This window comes from Pelobates fuscus, chromosome 1 (assembly GCF_036172605.1).
Source record: "Pelobates fuscus isolate aPelFus1 chromosome 1, aPelFus1.pri, whole genome shotgun sequence".
Lineage (NCBI taxonomy): Eukaryota > Metazoa > Chordata > Amphibia > Anura > Pelobatidae > Pelobates > Pelobates fuscus.
In genome coordinates, this window is record NC_086317.1 from 181,370,877 (window position 1) to 181,386,514 (window position 15,638).

A 15,638-nucleotide genomic window follows, 5' to 3' on the forward strand; every position below is an offset into this window, starting at 1 on the left:
AAAGAAAAACAATTTCACTGTAAGCTAATAGCAGTCAGTGTCCTTCAAGCGGGTGTCAGGCCTTCAGCGTGTACTCTACCAACCTCTGGCAGTGTACTTTGCCACGCATATCTGGTGTCACAATACCGTGCCTTCAAAAAGAAAAACGTTTTTCACTGTAAGCTAATAGCAGTCAGTGTCCTTCAAGCGGGTGTCAGGCCATCAGCGTGTACTCTGCCAACCTCTGCCAGTGTACTTTGCCACTCATATCTGGTGTCACAATAGCGTGCCTTTAAAAAGAAAAAAGTTTTTCACTGTAAGCTTATAGCAGTCAGTGTCCTTCAAGCAGGTGTCAGGCCTTCAGCGTGTACTCTGCCAACCTCTGCCAGTGTACTTTGCCACTCATATCTGGTGTCACAATAGCGTGCCTTTAAAAAGAAAAAAGGTTTTCACTGTAAGCTAATAGCAGTCAGTGTCCTTCAAGCGGGTGTCAGGCCTTCAGCGTGTACTCTGCCAACTTCTGCCAGTCCACTTTGCCACTCATATCTGGTGTCACAATAGCGTGCCTTTAAAAAGAAAAAAAGGTTTTCACTGTAAGCTAATAGCAGTCAGTGTCCTTCAAGCGGGTGTCAGGCCTTCAGCGTGTACTCTGCCAACCTCTGCCAGTGTACTTTGCCACTCATATCTGGTGTCACAATAGCGTGCCTTTAAAAAGAAAAACAATTTCACTGTAAGCTAATAGCAGTCAGTGTCCTTCAAGCGGGTGTCAGGCCTTCAGCGTGTACTCTAACAACCTCTGGCAGTGTACTTTGCCACGCATATCTGGTGTCACAATACCGTGCCTTCAAAAAGAAAAACGTTTTTCACTGTAAGCTAATAGCAGTCAGTGTCCTTCAAGCGGGTGTCAGGCCATCAGCGTGTACTCTGCCAACCTCTGCCAGTGTACTTTGCCACTCATATCTGGTGTCACAATAGCGTGCCTTTAAAAAGAAAAAAGTTTTTCACTGTAAGCTAATAGCAGTCAGTGTCCTTCAAGCAGGTGTCAGGCCTTCAGCGTGTACTCTGCCAACCTCTGCCAGTGTACTTTGCCACTCATATCTGGTGTCACAATAGCGTGCCTTTAAAAAGAAAAAAAGGTTTTCACTGTAAGCTAATAGCAGTCAGTGTCCTTCAAGCGGGTGTCAGGCCTTCAGCGTGTACTCTGCCAACCTCTGCCAGTGTACTTTGCCACTCATATCTGGTGTCACAATAGCGTGCCTTTAAAAAGAAAAAAAGTTTTTCACTGTAAGCTAAAAGCAGTCAGTGTCCTTCAAGCGGGTGTTAGGCCTTCAGCGTGTACTCTGCCAACCTCTGCCAGTGTACTTTGCCACTCATATCTGGTGTCACAATAGCGTGCCTTTAAAAAGAAATACAAATTTCACTGTAAGCTAATAGCAGTCAGTGTCCTTCAAGCGGGTGTCAGGCCTTCAGCGTGTACTCTGCCAACCTCTGCCAGTGTACTTTGCCACTCATATCTGGTGTCACAATAGCTTGCCTTTAAAAAGAAAAAACGTTTTTCACTGTAAGCTAATAGCAGTCAGTGTCCTTCAAGCGGGTGTCAGGCCTTCAGCGTGTACTCTGCCAACCTCTGCCAGTGTACTTTGCCACTCATATCTGGTGTCACAATAGCGTGCCTTTAAAAAGAAAAAAAGTTTTTCACTGTAAGCTAATAGCAGTCAGTGTCCTTCAAGCAGGTGTCAGGCCTTCAGCGTGTACTCTGCCAACCTCTGCCAGTGTACTTTGCCACTCATATCTGGTGTCACAATAGCGTGCCTTTAAAAAGAAAAAAAGTTTTTCACTGTAAGCTAATAGCAGTCAGTGTCCTTCAAGCAGGTGTCAGGCCTTCAGCGTGTACTCTGCCAACCTCTGCCAGTGTACTTTGCCACTCATATCTGGTGTCACAATAGCGTGCCTTTAAAAAGAAAAACAGTTTTTCACTGTAAGCTAATAGCAGTCAGTGTCCTTCAAGCAGGTGTCAGGCCTTCAGCGTGTACTCTGCCAGCCTCTGCAAGTGCACATTGCCACTCATAGCTGGTGTCACAATAGCGTGCATTTAAAACCAAAAAACTTTTTTCGCTGTTATAGATTGAATAGCAGTTAGTTGTCTTCAAGCGGTTGTGTCAGGCCTTCAGCGTGTACTCTGCCAGTGTACTCTGGTGTCACAATAGCGTGCCTTTAAAAAGAAAAAAAGGTTTTTCACTGTAAGCTAATAGCAGTCAGTGTCCTTCAAGCAGGTGTCAGGCCTTCAGCGTGTACTCTGCCAACCTCTGCCAGTGTACTTTGCCACTCATATCTGGTGTCACAATAGCGTGCCTTTAAAAAGAAATAAAGTTTTTCACTGTATGCTAATAGCAGTCAGTGTCTTTCAAGTGGGTGTCAGGCCTTCAGCGTGTACTCTGCCAACCTCTGCCAGTGTACTTTGCCACTCATATATGGTGTCACAATAGCGTGCCTTTAAAAAGAAAAAAAGTTTTTCACTGTAATCTAATAGCAGTCAGTGTCCTTCAAGCGGGTGTCAGGCCTTCAGCGTGTACTCTGCCAACCTCTGCCAGTCCACTTTGCCACTCATATCTGGTGTCACAATAGCGTGCCTTTAAAAAGAAAAAAAACGTTTTTCACTGTAAGCTAATAGCAGTCAGTGTCCTTCAAGCGGGTGTCAGGCCTTCAGCGTGTACTCTGCCAACCTCTGCCAGTGTACTTTGCCACTAATATCTGGTGTCACAATAGCGTGCCTTTAAAAAGAAAAACAGTTTTTCACTGTAAGCTAATAGCAGTCAGTGTCCTTCAAGCGGGTGCAGGCCTTCAGCGTGTACTCTGCCAACCTCTGCCAGTGTACTTTGCCACTCATATCTGGTGTCACAATAGCGTGCCTTTAAAAAGAAAAAAAGTTTTTCACTGTAAGCTAATAGCAGTCAGTGTCCTTCAAGCAGGTGTCAGGCCTTCAGCGTGTACTCTGCCAACCTCTGCCAGTGTACTTTGCCACTCATATCTGGTGTCACAATAGCGTGCCTTTAAAAAGAAAAACAGTTTTTCACTGTAAGCTAATAGCAGTCAGTGTCCTTCAAGCAGGTGTCAGGCCTTCAGCGTGTACTCTGCCAGCCTCTGCAAGTGCACATTGCCACTCATAGCTGGTGTCACAATAGCGTGCATTTAAAACCAAAAAACTTTTTTCGCTGTTATAGATTGAATAGCAGTTAGTTGTCTTCAAGCGGTTGTGTCAGGCCTTCAGCGTGTACTCTGCCAGTGTACTCTGGTGTCACAATAGCGTGCCTTTAAAAAGAAAAAAAGGTTTTTCACTGTAAGCTAATAGCAGTCAGTGTCCTTCAAGCAGGTGTCAGGCCTTCAGCGTGTACTCTGCCAACCTCTGCCAGTGTACTTTGCCACTCATATCTGGTGTCACAATAGCGTGCCTTTAAAAAGAAATAAAGTTTTTCACTGTATGCTAATAGCAGTCAGTGTCTTTCAAGTGGGTGTCAGGCCTTCAGCGTGTACTCTGCCAACCTCTGCCAGTGTACTTTGCCACTCATATATGGTGTCACAATAGCGTGCCTTTAAAAAGAAAAAAAGTTTTTCACTGTAAGCTAATAGCAGTCAGTGTCCTTCAAGCGGGTGTCAGGCCTTCAGCGTGTACTCTGCCAACCTCTGCCAGTGTACTTTGCCACTCATATCTGGTGTCACAATAGCGTGTCTTTAAAAAGAAATCAAAATTTCACTGTAAGCTAATAGCAGTCAGTGTCCTTCAAGCGGGTGTCAGGCCTTCAGCGTGTACTCTGCCAACCTCTGCCAGTCCACTTTGCCACTCATATCTGGTGTCACAATAGCGTGCCTTTAAAAAGAAAAAAAAAGTTTTTCACTGTAAGCTAATAGCAGTCAGTGTCCTTCAAGCGGGTGTCAGGCCTTCAGCGTGTACTCTGCCAACCTCTGCCAGTGTACTTTGCCACTAATATCTGGTGTCACAATAGCGTGCCTTTAAAAAGAAAAACAGTTTTTCACTGTAAGCTAATAGCAGTCAGTGTCCTTCAAGCAGGTGTCAGGCCTTCAGCGTGTACTCTGCCAACCTCTGCCAGTGTACTTTGCCACTCAAATCTGGTGTCACAATAGCGTGCCTTTAAAAAGAAAAAAAGTTTTTCACTGTTTGCTAATAGCAGTCAGTGTCCTTCAAGCGGGTGTCAGGCCTTCAGCGTGTACTCTGCCAACCTCTGCCAGTGTACTTTGCCACTCATATATGGTGTCACAATAGCGTGCCTTTAAAAAGAAAAAAAGTTTTTCACTGTAAGCTAATAGCAGTCAGTGTCCTTCAAGCAGGTGTCAGGCCTTCAGCGTGTACTCTGCCAGCCTCTGCAAGTGCACATTGCCACTCATATCTGGTGTCACAATAGCGTGCATTTAAAACCAAAAAACTTTTTTCGCTGTTATAGATTGAATAGCAGTTAGTTGTCTTCAAGCGGTTGTGTCAGGCCTTCAGCGTGTACTCTGCCAACCTCTGCCAGTGTACTTTGCCACTCATATCTTGTGTCACAATAGCGTGCCTTTAAACAGAATTTTTTTTTTCACTGTAAGCTAATAGCAGTCAGTGTCCTTCAAGCGGGTGTCAGGCCTTCAGCGTGCACTCTGCCAACCTCTGCAAGTGTACTTTGCCACTCATATCTGGTGTCACAATAGCGTGCCTTTAAACAGAATTTTTTTTTCACTGTAAGCTAATAGCAGTCAGTGTCCTTCAAGCGGGTGTCGGGCCTTCAGCGTGTACTCTGCCAACCTCTGCCAGTGTACTTTGCCACTCATATCTGGTGTCACAATAGCGTGCCTTTAAAAAGAAAAAAGTTTTTCACTGTAAGCTAATAGCAGTCAGTGTCCTTCAAGCAGGTGTCAGGCCTTCAGCGTGTACTCTGCCAACCTCTGCCAGTGTACTTTGCCACTCAAATCTGGTGTCACAATAGCGTGCCTTTAAAAAGAAAAAAAGTTTTTCACTGTATGCTAATAGCAGTCAGTGTCCTTCAAGCGGGTGTCAGGCCTTCAGCGTGTACTCTGCCAACCTCTGCCAGTGTACTTTGCCACTCATATATGGTGTCACAATAGCGTGCCTTTAAAAAGAAAAAAAGTTTTTCACTGTAAGCTAATAGCAGTCAGTGTCCTTCAAGCAGGTGTCAGGCCTTCAGCGTGTACTCTGCCAGCCTCTGCAAGTTCACATTGCCACTCATATCTGGTGTCACAATAGCGTGCATTTAAAACCAAAAAACTTTTTTCGCTGTTATAGATTGAATAGCAGTTCGTTGTCTTCAAGCGGTTGTGTCAGGCCTTCAGCGTGTACTCTGCCAACCTCTGCCAGTGTACTTTGCCACTCATATCTTGTGTCACAATAGCGTGCCTTTAAACAGAATTTTTTTTTTCACTGTAAGCTAATAGCAGTCAGTGTCCTTCAAGCGGGTGTCAGGCCTTCAGCGTGCACTCTGCCAACCTCTGCAAGTGTACTTTGCCACTCATATCTGGTGTCACAATAGCGTGCCTTTAAACAGAATTTTTTTTTTCACTGTAAGCTAATAGCAGTCAGTGTCCTTCAAGCGGGTGTCGGGCCTTCAGCGTGTACTCTGCCAACCTCTGCCAGTGTACTTTGCCACTCATATCTGGTGTCACAATAGCGTGCCTTTAAAAAGAAAAACAATTTCACTGTAAGCTAATAGCAGTCAGTGTCCTTCAAGCGGGTGTCAGGCCTTCAGCGTGTACTCTACCAACCTCTGGCAGTGTACTTTGCCACGCATATCTGGTGTCACAATACCGTGCCTTCAAAAAGAAAAACGTTTTTCACTGTAAGCTAATAGCAGTCAGTGTCCTTCAAGCGGGTGTCAGGCCATCAGCGTGTACTCTGCCAACCTCTGCCAGTGTACTTTGCCACTCATATCTGGTGTCACAATAGCGTGCCTTTAAAAAGAAAAAAGTTTTTCACTGTAAGCTAATAGCAGTCAGTGTCCTTCAAGCAGGTGTCAGGCCTTCAGCGTGTACTCTGCCAACCTCTGCCAGTGTACTTTGACACTCATATCTGGTGTCACAATAGCGTGCCTTTAAAAAGAAAAAAAGGTTTTCACTGTAAGCTAATAGCAGTCAGTGTCCTTCAAGCGGGTGTCAGGCCTTCAGCGTGTACTCTGCCAACCTCTGCCAGTGTACTTTGCCACTCATATCTGGTGTCACAATAGCGTGCCTTTAAAAAGAAAAAAAGTTTTTTACTGTAAGCTAATAGCAGTCAGTGTCCTTCAAGCGGGTGTCAGGCCTTCAGCGTGTACTCTGCCAACCTCTGCCAGTTTACTTTGCCACTCATATCTGGTGTCACAATAGCGTGCCTTTAAACAGAATTTTTTTTTTTCACTGTAAGCTAATAGCAGTCAGTGTCCTTCAAGCGGGTGTCAGGCCTTCAGCGTGTACTCTGCCAACCTCTGCCAGTGTACTTTGCCACTCATATCTGGTGTCACAATAGCGTGCCTTTAAAAAGAAATACAAATTTCACTGTAAGCTAATAGCAGTCAGTGTCCTTCAAGCGGGTGTCAGGCCTTCAGCGTGTACTCTGCCAACCTCTGCCAGTGTACTTTGCCACTCATATCTGGTGTCACAATAGCGTGCCTTTAAAAAGAAAAAAAGTTTTTCACTGTAAGCTAATAGCAGTCAGTGTCCTTCAAGCAGGTGTCAGGCCTTCAGCGTGTACTCTGCCAACCTCTGCCAGTGTACTTTGCCACTCATATCTGGTGTCACAATAGCGTGCCTTTAAAAAGAAAAACAGTTTTTCACTGTAAGCTAATAGCAGTCAGTGTCCTTCAAGCAGGTGTCAGGCCTTCAGCGTGTACTCTGCCAGCCTCTGCAAGTGCACATTGCCACTCATAGCTGGTGTCACAATAGCGTGCATTTAAAACCAAAAAACTTTTTTCGCTGTTATAGATTGAATAGCAGTTAGTTGTATCAAGCGGTTGTGTCAGGCCTTCAGCGTGTACTCTGCCAGTGTACTCTGGTGTCACAATAGCGTGCCTTTAAAAAGAAAAAAAGGTTTTTCACTGTAAGCTAATAGCAGTCAGTGTCCTTCAAGCAGGTGTCAGGCCTTCAGCGTGTACTCTGCCAACCTCTGCCAGTGTACTTTGCCACTCATATCTGGTGTCACAATAGCGTGCCTTTAAAAAGAAATAAAGTTTTTCACTGTATGCTAATAGCAGTCAGTGTCTTTCAAGTGGGTGTCAGGCCTTCAGCGTGTACTCTGCCAACCTCTGCCAGTGTACTTTGCCACTCATATATGGTGTCACAATAGCGTGCCTTTAAAAAGAAAAAAAGTTTTCACTGTAAGCTAATAGCAGTCAGTGTCCTTCAAGCGGGTGTCAGGCCTTCAGCGTGTACTCTGCCAACCTCTGCCAGTGTACTTTGCCACTCATATCTGGTGTCACAATAGCGTGTCTTTAAAAAGAAATCAAAATTTCACTGTAAGCTAATAGCAGTCAGTGTCCTTCAAGCGGGTGTCAGGCCTTCAGCGTGTACTCTGCCAACCTCTGCCAGTCCACTTTGCCACTCATATCTGGTGTCACAATAGCGTGCCTTTAAAAAGAAAAAAAAAGTTTTTCACTGTAAGCTAATAGCAGTCAGTGTCCTTCAAGCGGGTGTCAGGCCTTCAGCGTGTACTCTGCCAACCTCTGCCAGTGTACTTTGACACTCATATCTGGTGTCACAATAGCGTGCCTTTAAAAAGAAAAAAAGTTTTTTCACTGTAAGCTAATAGCAGTCAGTGTCCTTCAAGCAGGTGTTAGGCCTTCAGCGTGTACTCTGCCAACCTCTGCCAGTGTACTTTGCCACTCATATCTGGTGTCACAATAGCGTGCCTTTAAAAAGAAAAAAAGTTTTTCACTGTAAGCTAATAGCAGTCAGTGTCCTTCAAGCAGGTGTCAGGCCTTCAGCGTGTACTCTGCCAGCCTCTGCAAGTGCACATTGCCACTCATATCTGGTGTCACAATAGCGTGCATTTAAAACCAAAAAACTTTTTTCGCTGTTATAGATTGAATAGCAGTTAGTTGTCTTCAAGCGGTTGTGTCAGGCCTTCAGCGTGTACTCTGCCAACCTCTGCCAGTGTACTTTGCCACTCATATCTTGTGTCACAATAGCGTGCCTTTAAACAGATTTTTTTTTTCACTGTAAGCTAATAGCAGTCAGTGTCCTTCAAGCGGGTGTCAGGCCTTCAGCGTGTACTCTGCCAACCTCTGCAAGTGTACTTTGCCACTCATATCTGGTGTCACAATAGCGTGCCTTTAAACAGAATTTTTTTTTTCACTGTAAGCTAATAGCAGTCAGTGTCCTTCAAGCGGGTGTCGGGCCTTCAGCGTGTACTCTGCCAACCTCTGCCAGTGTACTTTGCCACTCATATCTGGTGTCACAATAGCGTGCCTTTAAAAAGAAATAAAAATTTCACTGTAAGCTAATAGCAGTCAGTGTCCTTCAAGCGGGTGTCAGGCCTTCAGCGTGTACTCTGCCAACCTCTGCCAGTGTACTTTGCCACTCATATCTGGTGTCACAATAGCGTGCCTTTAAAAAGAAAAAAAGTTTTTCACTGTAAGCTAATAGCAGTCAGTGTCCTTCAAGCGGGTGTCAGGCCTTCAACGTGTACTCTACCAACTTCTGCCAGTCCACTTTGCCACTCATATCTGGTGTCACAAAAGCATGCCTTTAAAAAGAAAAAAAAGTTTTTCACTGTAAGCTAATAGCAGTCAGTGTCCTTCAAGCGGGTGTCAGGCCTTCAGCGTGTACTCTGCCAACCTCTGCCAGTGTACTTTGCCACTCATATCTGGTGTCACAATAGCGTGCCTTTAAAAAGAAAAACAGTTTTTCACTGTAAGCTAATAGCAGTCAGTGTCCTTCAAGCAGGTGTCAGGCCTTCAGCGTGTACTCTGCCAACCTCTGCCAGTGTACTTTGCCACTCATATCTGGTGTCACAATAGCGTGCCTTTAAAAAGAAAAAAAGTTTTTCACTGTAAGCTAATAGCAGTCAGTGTCCTTCAAGCAGGTGTCAGGCCTTCAGCGTGTACTCTGCCAGCCTCTGCAAGTGCACATTGCCACTCATATCTGGTGTCACAATAGCGTGCATTTAAAACCAAAAAACTTTTTTCGCTGTTATAGATTGAATAGCAGTTAGTTGTCTTCAAGCGGTTGTGTCAGGCCTTCAGCGTGTACTCTGCCAACCTCTGCCAGTGTACTTTGCCACTCATATCTTGTGTCACAATAGCGTGCCTTTAAACAGATTTTTTTTTTCACTGTAAGCTAATAGCAGTCAGTGTCCTTCAAGCGGGTGTCAGGCCTTCAGCGTGTACTCTGCCAACCTCTGCAAGTGTACTTTGCCACTCATATCTGGTGTCACAATAGCGTGCCTTTAAACAGAATTTTTTTTTTCACTGTAAGCTAATAGCAGTCAGTGTCCTTCAAGCGGGTGTCGGGCCTTCAGCGTGTACTCTGCCAACCTCTGCCAGTGTACTTTGCCACTCATATCTGGTGTCACAATAGCGTGCCTTTAAAAAGAAATAAAAATTTCACTGTAAGCTAATAGCAGTCAGTGTCCTTCAAGCGGGTGTCAGGCCTTCAGCGTGTACTCTGCCAACCTCTGCCAGTGTACTTTGCCACTCATATCTGGTGTCACAATAGCGTGCCTTTAAAAAGAAAAAAAGTTTTTCACTGTAAGCTAATAGCAGTCAGTGTCCTTCAAGCGGGTGTCAGGCCTTCAACGTGTACTCTACCAACTTCTGCCAGTCCACTTTGCCACTCATATCTGGTGTCACAAAAGCATGCCTTTAAAAAGAAAAAAAAGTTTTTCACTGTAAGCTAATAGCAGTCAGTGTCCTTCAAGCGGGTGTCAGGCCTTCAGCGTGTACTCTGCCAACCTCTGCCAGTGTACTTTGCCACTCATATCTGGTGTCACAATAGCGTGCCTTTAAAAAGAAAAACAGTTTTTCACTGTAAGCTAATAGCAGTCAGTGTCCTTCAAGCAGGTGTCAGGCCTTCAGCGTGTACTCTGCCAACCTCTGCCAGTGTACTTTGCTACTCATATCTGGTGTCACAATAGCGTGCCTTTAAAAAGAAAAAAAGTTTTTCACTGTAAGCTAATAGCAGTTAGTGTCCTTCAAGCAGGTGTCAGGCCTTCAGCGTGTACTCTGCCAGCCTCTGCAAGTGCACATTGCCACTCATATCTGGTGTCACAATAGCGTGCATTTAAAACCCAAAAACTTTTTTCGCTGTTATAGATTGAATAGCAGTTAGTTGTCTTCAAGCGGTTGTGTCAGGCCTTCAGCGTGTACTCTGCCAGTGTACTCTGGTGTCACAATAGCGTGCCTTTAAAAAGAAAAAAAGGTTTTTCACTGTAAGCTAATAGCAGTCAGTGTCCTTCAAGCAGGTGTCAGGCCTTCAGCGTGTACTCTGCCAACCTCTGCCAGTGTACTTTGCCACTCATATATGGTGTCTCAATAGCGTGCCTTTAAAAAGAAATAAAGTTTTTCACTGTATGCTAATAGCAGTCAGTGTCCTTCAAGCGGGTGTCAGGCCTTCAGCGTGTACTCTGCCAACCTCTGCCAGTGTACTTTGCCACTCATATATGGTGTCACAATAGCGTGCCTTTAAAAAGAAAAAAGTTTTTCACTGTAAGCTAATAGCAGTCAGTGTCCTTCAAGCGGGTGTCAGGCCTTCAGCGTGTACTCTGCCAACCTCTGCCAGTGTACTTTGACACTCATATCTGGTGTCACAATAGCGTGCCTTTAAAAAGAAATACAAATTTCACTGTAAGCTAATAGCAGTCAGTGTCCTTCAAGCGGGTGTCAGGCCTTCAGCGTGTACTCTGCCAACCTCTGCCAGTGTACTTTGACACTCATATCTGGTGTCACAATAGCGTGCCTTTAAAAAGAAAAAAGTTTTTTCACTGTAAGCTAATAGCAGTCAGTGTCCTTCAAGCAGGTGTCAGGCCTTCAGCGTGTACTCTGCCAACCTCTGCCAGTGTACTTTGCCACTCAAATCTGGTGTCACAATAGCGTGCCTTTAAAAAGAAAAAAAGTTTTTCACTGTATGCTAATAGCAGTCAGTGTCCTTCAAGCGGGTGTCAGGCCTTCAGCGTGTACTCTGCCAACCTCTGCCAGTGTACTTTGCCACTCATATATGGTGTCACAATAGCGTGCCTTTAAAAAGAAAAAAAGTTTTTCACTGTAAGCTAATAGCAGTCAGTGTCCTTCAAGCAGGTGTCAGGCCTTCAGCGTGTACTCTGCCAGCCTCTGCAAGTGCACATTGCCACTCATATCTGGTGTCACAATAGCGTGCATTTAAAACCAAAAAACTTTTTTCGCTGTTATAGATTGAATAGCAGTTAGTTGTCTTCAAGCGGTTGTGTCAGGCCTTCAGCGTGTACTCTGCCAACCTCTGCCAGTGTACTTTGCCACTCATATCTTGTGTCACAATAGCGTGCCTTTAAACAGAATTTTTTTTTTCACTGTAAGCTAATAGCAGTCAGTGTCCTTCAAGCGGGTGTCAGGCCTTCAGCGTGCACTCTGCCAACCTCTGCAAGTGTACTTTGCCACTCATATCTGGTGTCACAATAGCGTGCCTTTAAACAGAATTTTTTTTTTCACTGTAAGCTAATAGCAGTCAGTGTCCTTCAAGCGGGTGTCGGGCCTTCAGCGTGTACTCTGCCAACCTCTGCCAGTGTACTTTGCCACTCATATCTGGTGTCACAATAGCGTGCCTTTAAAAAGAAAAACAATTTCACTGTAAGCTAATAGCAGTCAGTGTCCTTCAAGCGGGTGTCAGGCCTTCAGCGTGTACTCTACCAACCTCTGGCAGTGTACTTTGCCACGCATATCTGGTGTCACAATACCGTGCCTTCAAAAAGAAAAACGTTTTTCACTGTAAGCTAATAGCAGTCAGTGTCCTTCAAGCGGGTGTCAGGCCATCAGCGTGTACTCTGCCAACCTCTGCCAGTGTACTTTGCCACTCATATCTGGTGTCACAATAGCGTGCCTTTAAAAAGAAAAAAGTTTTTCACTGTAAGCTAATAGCAGTCAGTGTCCTTCAAGCAGGTGTCAGGCCTTCAGCGTGTACTCTGCCAACCTCTGCCAGTGTACTTTGCCACTCATATCTGGTGTCACAATAGCGTGCCTTTAAAAAGAAAAAAAGTTTTTCACTGTAAGCTAATAGCAGTCAGTGTCCTTCAAGCAGGTGTCAGGCCTTCAGCGTGTACTCTGCCAACCTCTGCCAGTGTACTTTGCCACTCATATCTGGTGTCACAATAGCGTGCCTTTAAAAAGAAATAAAGTTTTTCACTGTATGCTAATAGCAGTCAGTGTCTTTCAAGTGGGTGTCAGGCCTTCAGCGTGTACTCTGCCAACCTCTGCCAGTGTACTTTGCCACTCATATCTGGTGTCACAATAGCGTGTCTTTAAAAAGAAATCAAAATTTCACTGTAAGCTAATAGCAGTCAGTGTCCTTCAAGCGGGTGTCAGGCCTTCAGCGTGTACTCTGCCAACCTCTGCCAGTCCACTTTGCCACTCATATCTGGTGTCACAATAGCGTGCCTTTAAAAAGAAAAAAAAAGTTTTTCACTGTAAGCTAATAGCAGTCAGTGTCCTTCAAGCGGGTGTCAGGCCTTCAGCGTGTACTCTGCCAACCTCTGCCAGTGTACTTTGACACTCATATCTGGTGTCACAATAGCGTGCCTTTAAAAAGAAAAAAAGTTTTTTCACTGTAAGCTAATAGCAGTCAGTGTCCTTCAAGCAGGTGTTAGGCCTTCAGCGTGTACTCTGCCAACCTCTGCCAGTGTACTTTGCCACTCATATCTGGTGTCACAATAGCGTGCCTTTAAAAAGAAAAACAGTTTTTCACTGTAAGCTAATAGCAGTCAGTGTCCTTCAAGCAGGTGTCAGGCCTTCAGCGTGTACTCTGCCAACCTCTGCCAGTGTACTTTGCTACTCATATCTGGTGTCACAATAGCGTGCCTTTAAAAAGAAAAAAAGTTTTTCACTGTAAGCTAATAGCAGTTAGTGTCCTTCAAGCAGGTGTCAGGCCTTCAGCGTGTACTCTGCCAGCCTCTGCAAGTGCACATTGCCACTCATATCTGGTGTCACAATAGCGTGCATTTAAAACCCAAAAACTTTTTTCGCTGTTATAGATTGAATAGCAGTTAGTTGTCTTCAAGCGGTTGTGTCAGGCCTTCAGCGTGTACTCTGCCAGTGTACTCTGGTGTCACAATAGCGTGCCTTTAAAAAGAAAAAAAGGTTTTTCACTGTAAGCTAATAGCAGTCAGTGTCCTTCAAGCAGGTGTCAGGCCTTCAGCGTGTACTCTGCCAACCTCTGCCAGTGTACTTTGCCACTCATATATGGTGTCTCAATAGCGTGCCTTTAAAAAGAAATAAAGTTTTTCACTGTATGCTAATAGCAGTCAGTGTCCTTCAAGCGGGTGTCAGGCCTTCAGCGTGTACTCTGCCAACCTCTGCCAGTGTACTTTGCCACTCATATATGGTGTCACAATAGCGTGCCTTTAAAAAGAAAAAAGTTTTTCACTGTAAGCTAATAGCAGTCAGTGTCCTTCAAGCGGGTGTCAGGCCTTCAGCGTGTACTCTGCCAACCTCTGCCAGTGTACTTTGACACTCATATCTGGTGTCACAATAGCGTGCCTTTAAAAAGAAATACAAATTTCACTGTAAGCTAATAGCAGTCAGTGTCCTTCAAGCGGGTGTCAGGCCTTCAGCGTGTACTCTGCCAACCTCTGCCAGTGTACTTTGACACTCATATCTGGTGTCACAATAGCGTGCCTTTAAAAAGAAAAAAGTTTTTTCACTGTAAGCTAATAGCAGTCAGTGTCCTTCAAGCAGGTGTCAGGCCTTCAGCGTGTACTCTGCCAACCTCTGCCAGTGTACTTTGCCACTCAAATCTGGTGTCACAATAGCGTGCCTTTAAAAAGAAAAAAAGTTTTTCACTGTATGCTAATAGCAGTCAGTGTCCTTCAAGCGGGTGTCAGGCCTTCAGCGTGTACTCTGCCAACCTCTGCCAGTGTACTTTGCCACTCATATATGGTGTCACAATAGCGTGCCTTTAAAAAGAAAAAAAGTTTTTCACTGTAAGCTAATAGCAGTCAGTGTCCTTCAAGCAGGTGTCAGGCCTTCAGCGTGTACTCTGCCAGCCTCTGCAAGTGCACATTGCCACTCATATCTGGTGTCACAATAGCGTGCATTTAAAACCAAAAAACTTTTTTCGCTGTTATAGATTGAATAGCAGTTAGTTGTCTTCAAGCGGTTGTGTCAGGCCTTCAGCGTGTACTCTGCCAACCTCTGCCAGTGTACTTTGCCACTCATATCTTGTGTCACAATAGCGTGCCTTTAAACAGAATTTTTTTTTTCACTGTAAGCTAATAGCAGTCAGTGTCCTTCAAGCGGGTGTCAGGCCTTCAGCGTGCACTCTGCCAACCTCTGCAAGTGTACTTTGCCACTCATATCTGGTGTCACAATAGCGTGCCTTTAAACAGAATTTTTTTTTTCACTGTAAGCTAATAGCAGTCAGTGTCCTTCAAGCGGGTGTCGGGCCTTCAGCGTGTACTCTGCCAACCTCTGCCAGTGTACTTTGCCACTCATATCTGGTGTCACAATAGCGTGCCTTTAAAAAGAAAAACAATTTCACTGTAAGCTAATAGCAGTCAGTGTCCTTCAAGCGGGTGTCAGGCCTTCAGCGTGTACTCTACCAACCTCTGGCAGTGTACTTTGCCACGCATATCTGGTGTCACAATACCGTGCCTTCAAAAAGAAAAACGTTTTTCACTGTAAGCTAATAGCAGTCAGTGTCCTTCAAGCGGGTGTCAGGCCATCAGCGTGTACTCTGCCAACCTCTGCCAGTGTACTTTGCCACTCATATCTGGTGTCACAATAGCGTGCCTTTAAAAAGAAAAAAGTTTTTCACTGTAAGCTAATAGCAGTCAGTGTCCTTCAAGCAGGTGTCAGGCCTTCAGCGTGTACTCTGCCAACCTCTGCCAGTGTACTTTGCCACTCATATCTGGTGTCACAATAGCGTGCCTTTAAAAAGAAAAAAAGTTTTTCACTGTAAGCTAATAGCAGTCAGTGTCCTTCAAGCAGGTGTCAGGCCTTCAGCGTGTACTCTGCCAACCTCTGCCAGTGTACTTTGCCACTCATATCTGGTGTCACAATAGCGTGCCTTTAAAAAGAAATAAAGTTTTTCACTGTATGCTAATAGCAGTCAGTGTCTTTCAAGTGGGTGTCAGGCCTTCAGCGTGTACTCTGCCAACCTCTGCCAGTGTACTTTGCCACTCATATCTGGTGTCACAATAGCGTGTCTTTAAAAAGAAATCAAAATTTCACTGTAAGCTAATAGCAGTCAGTGTCCTTCAAGCGGGTGTCAGGCCTTCAGCGTGTACTCTGCCAACCTCTGCCAGTCCACTTTGCCACTCATATCTGGTGTCACAATAGCGTGCCTTTAAAAAGAAAAAAAAAGTTTTTCACTGTAAGCTAATAGCAGTCAGTGTCCTTCAAGCGGGTGTCAGGCCTTCAGCGTGTACTCTGCCAACCTCTGCCAGTGTACTTTGACACTCATATCTGGTGTCACAATAGCGTGCCTTTAAAAAGAAAAAAAGT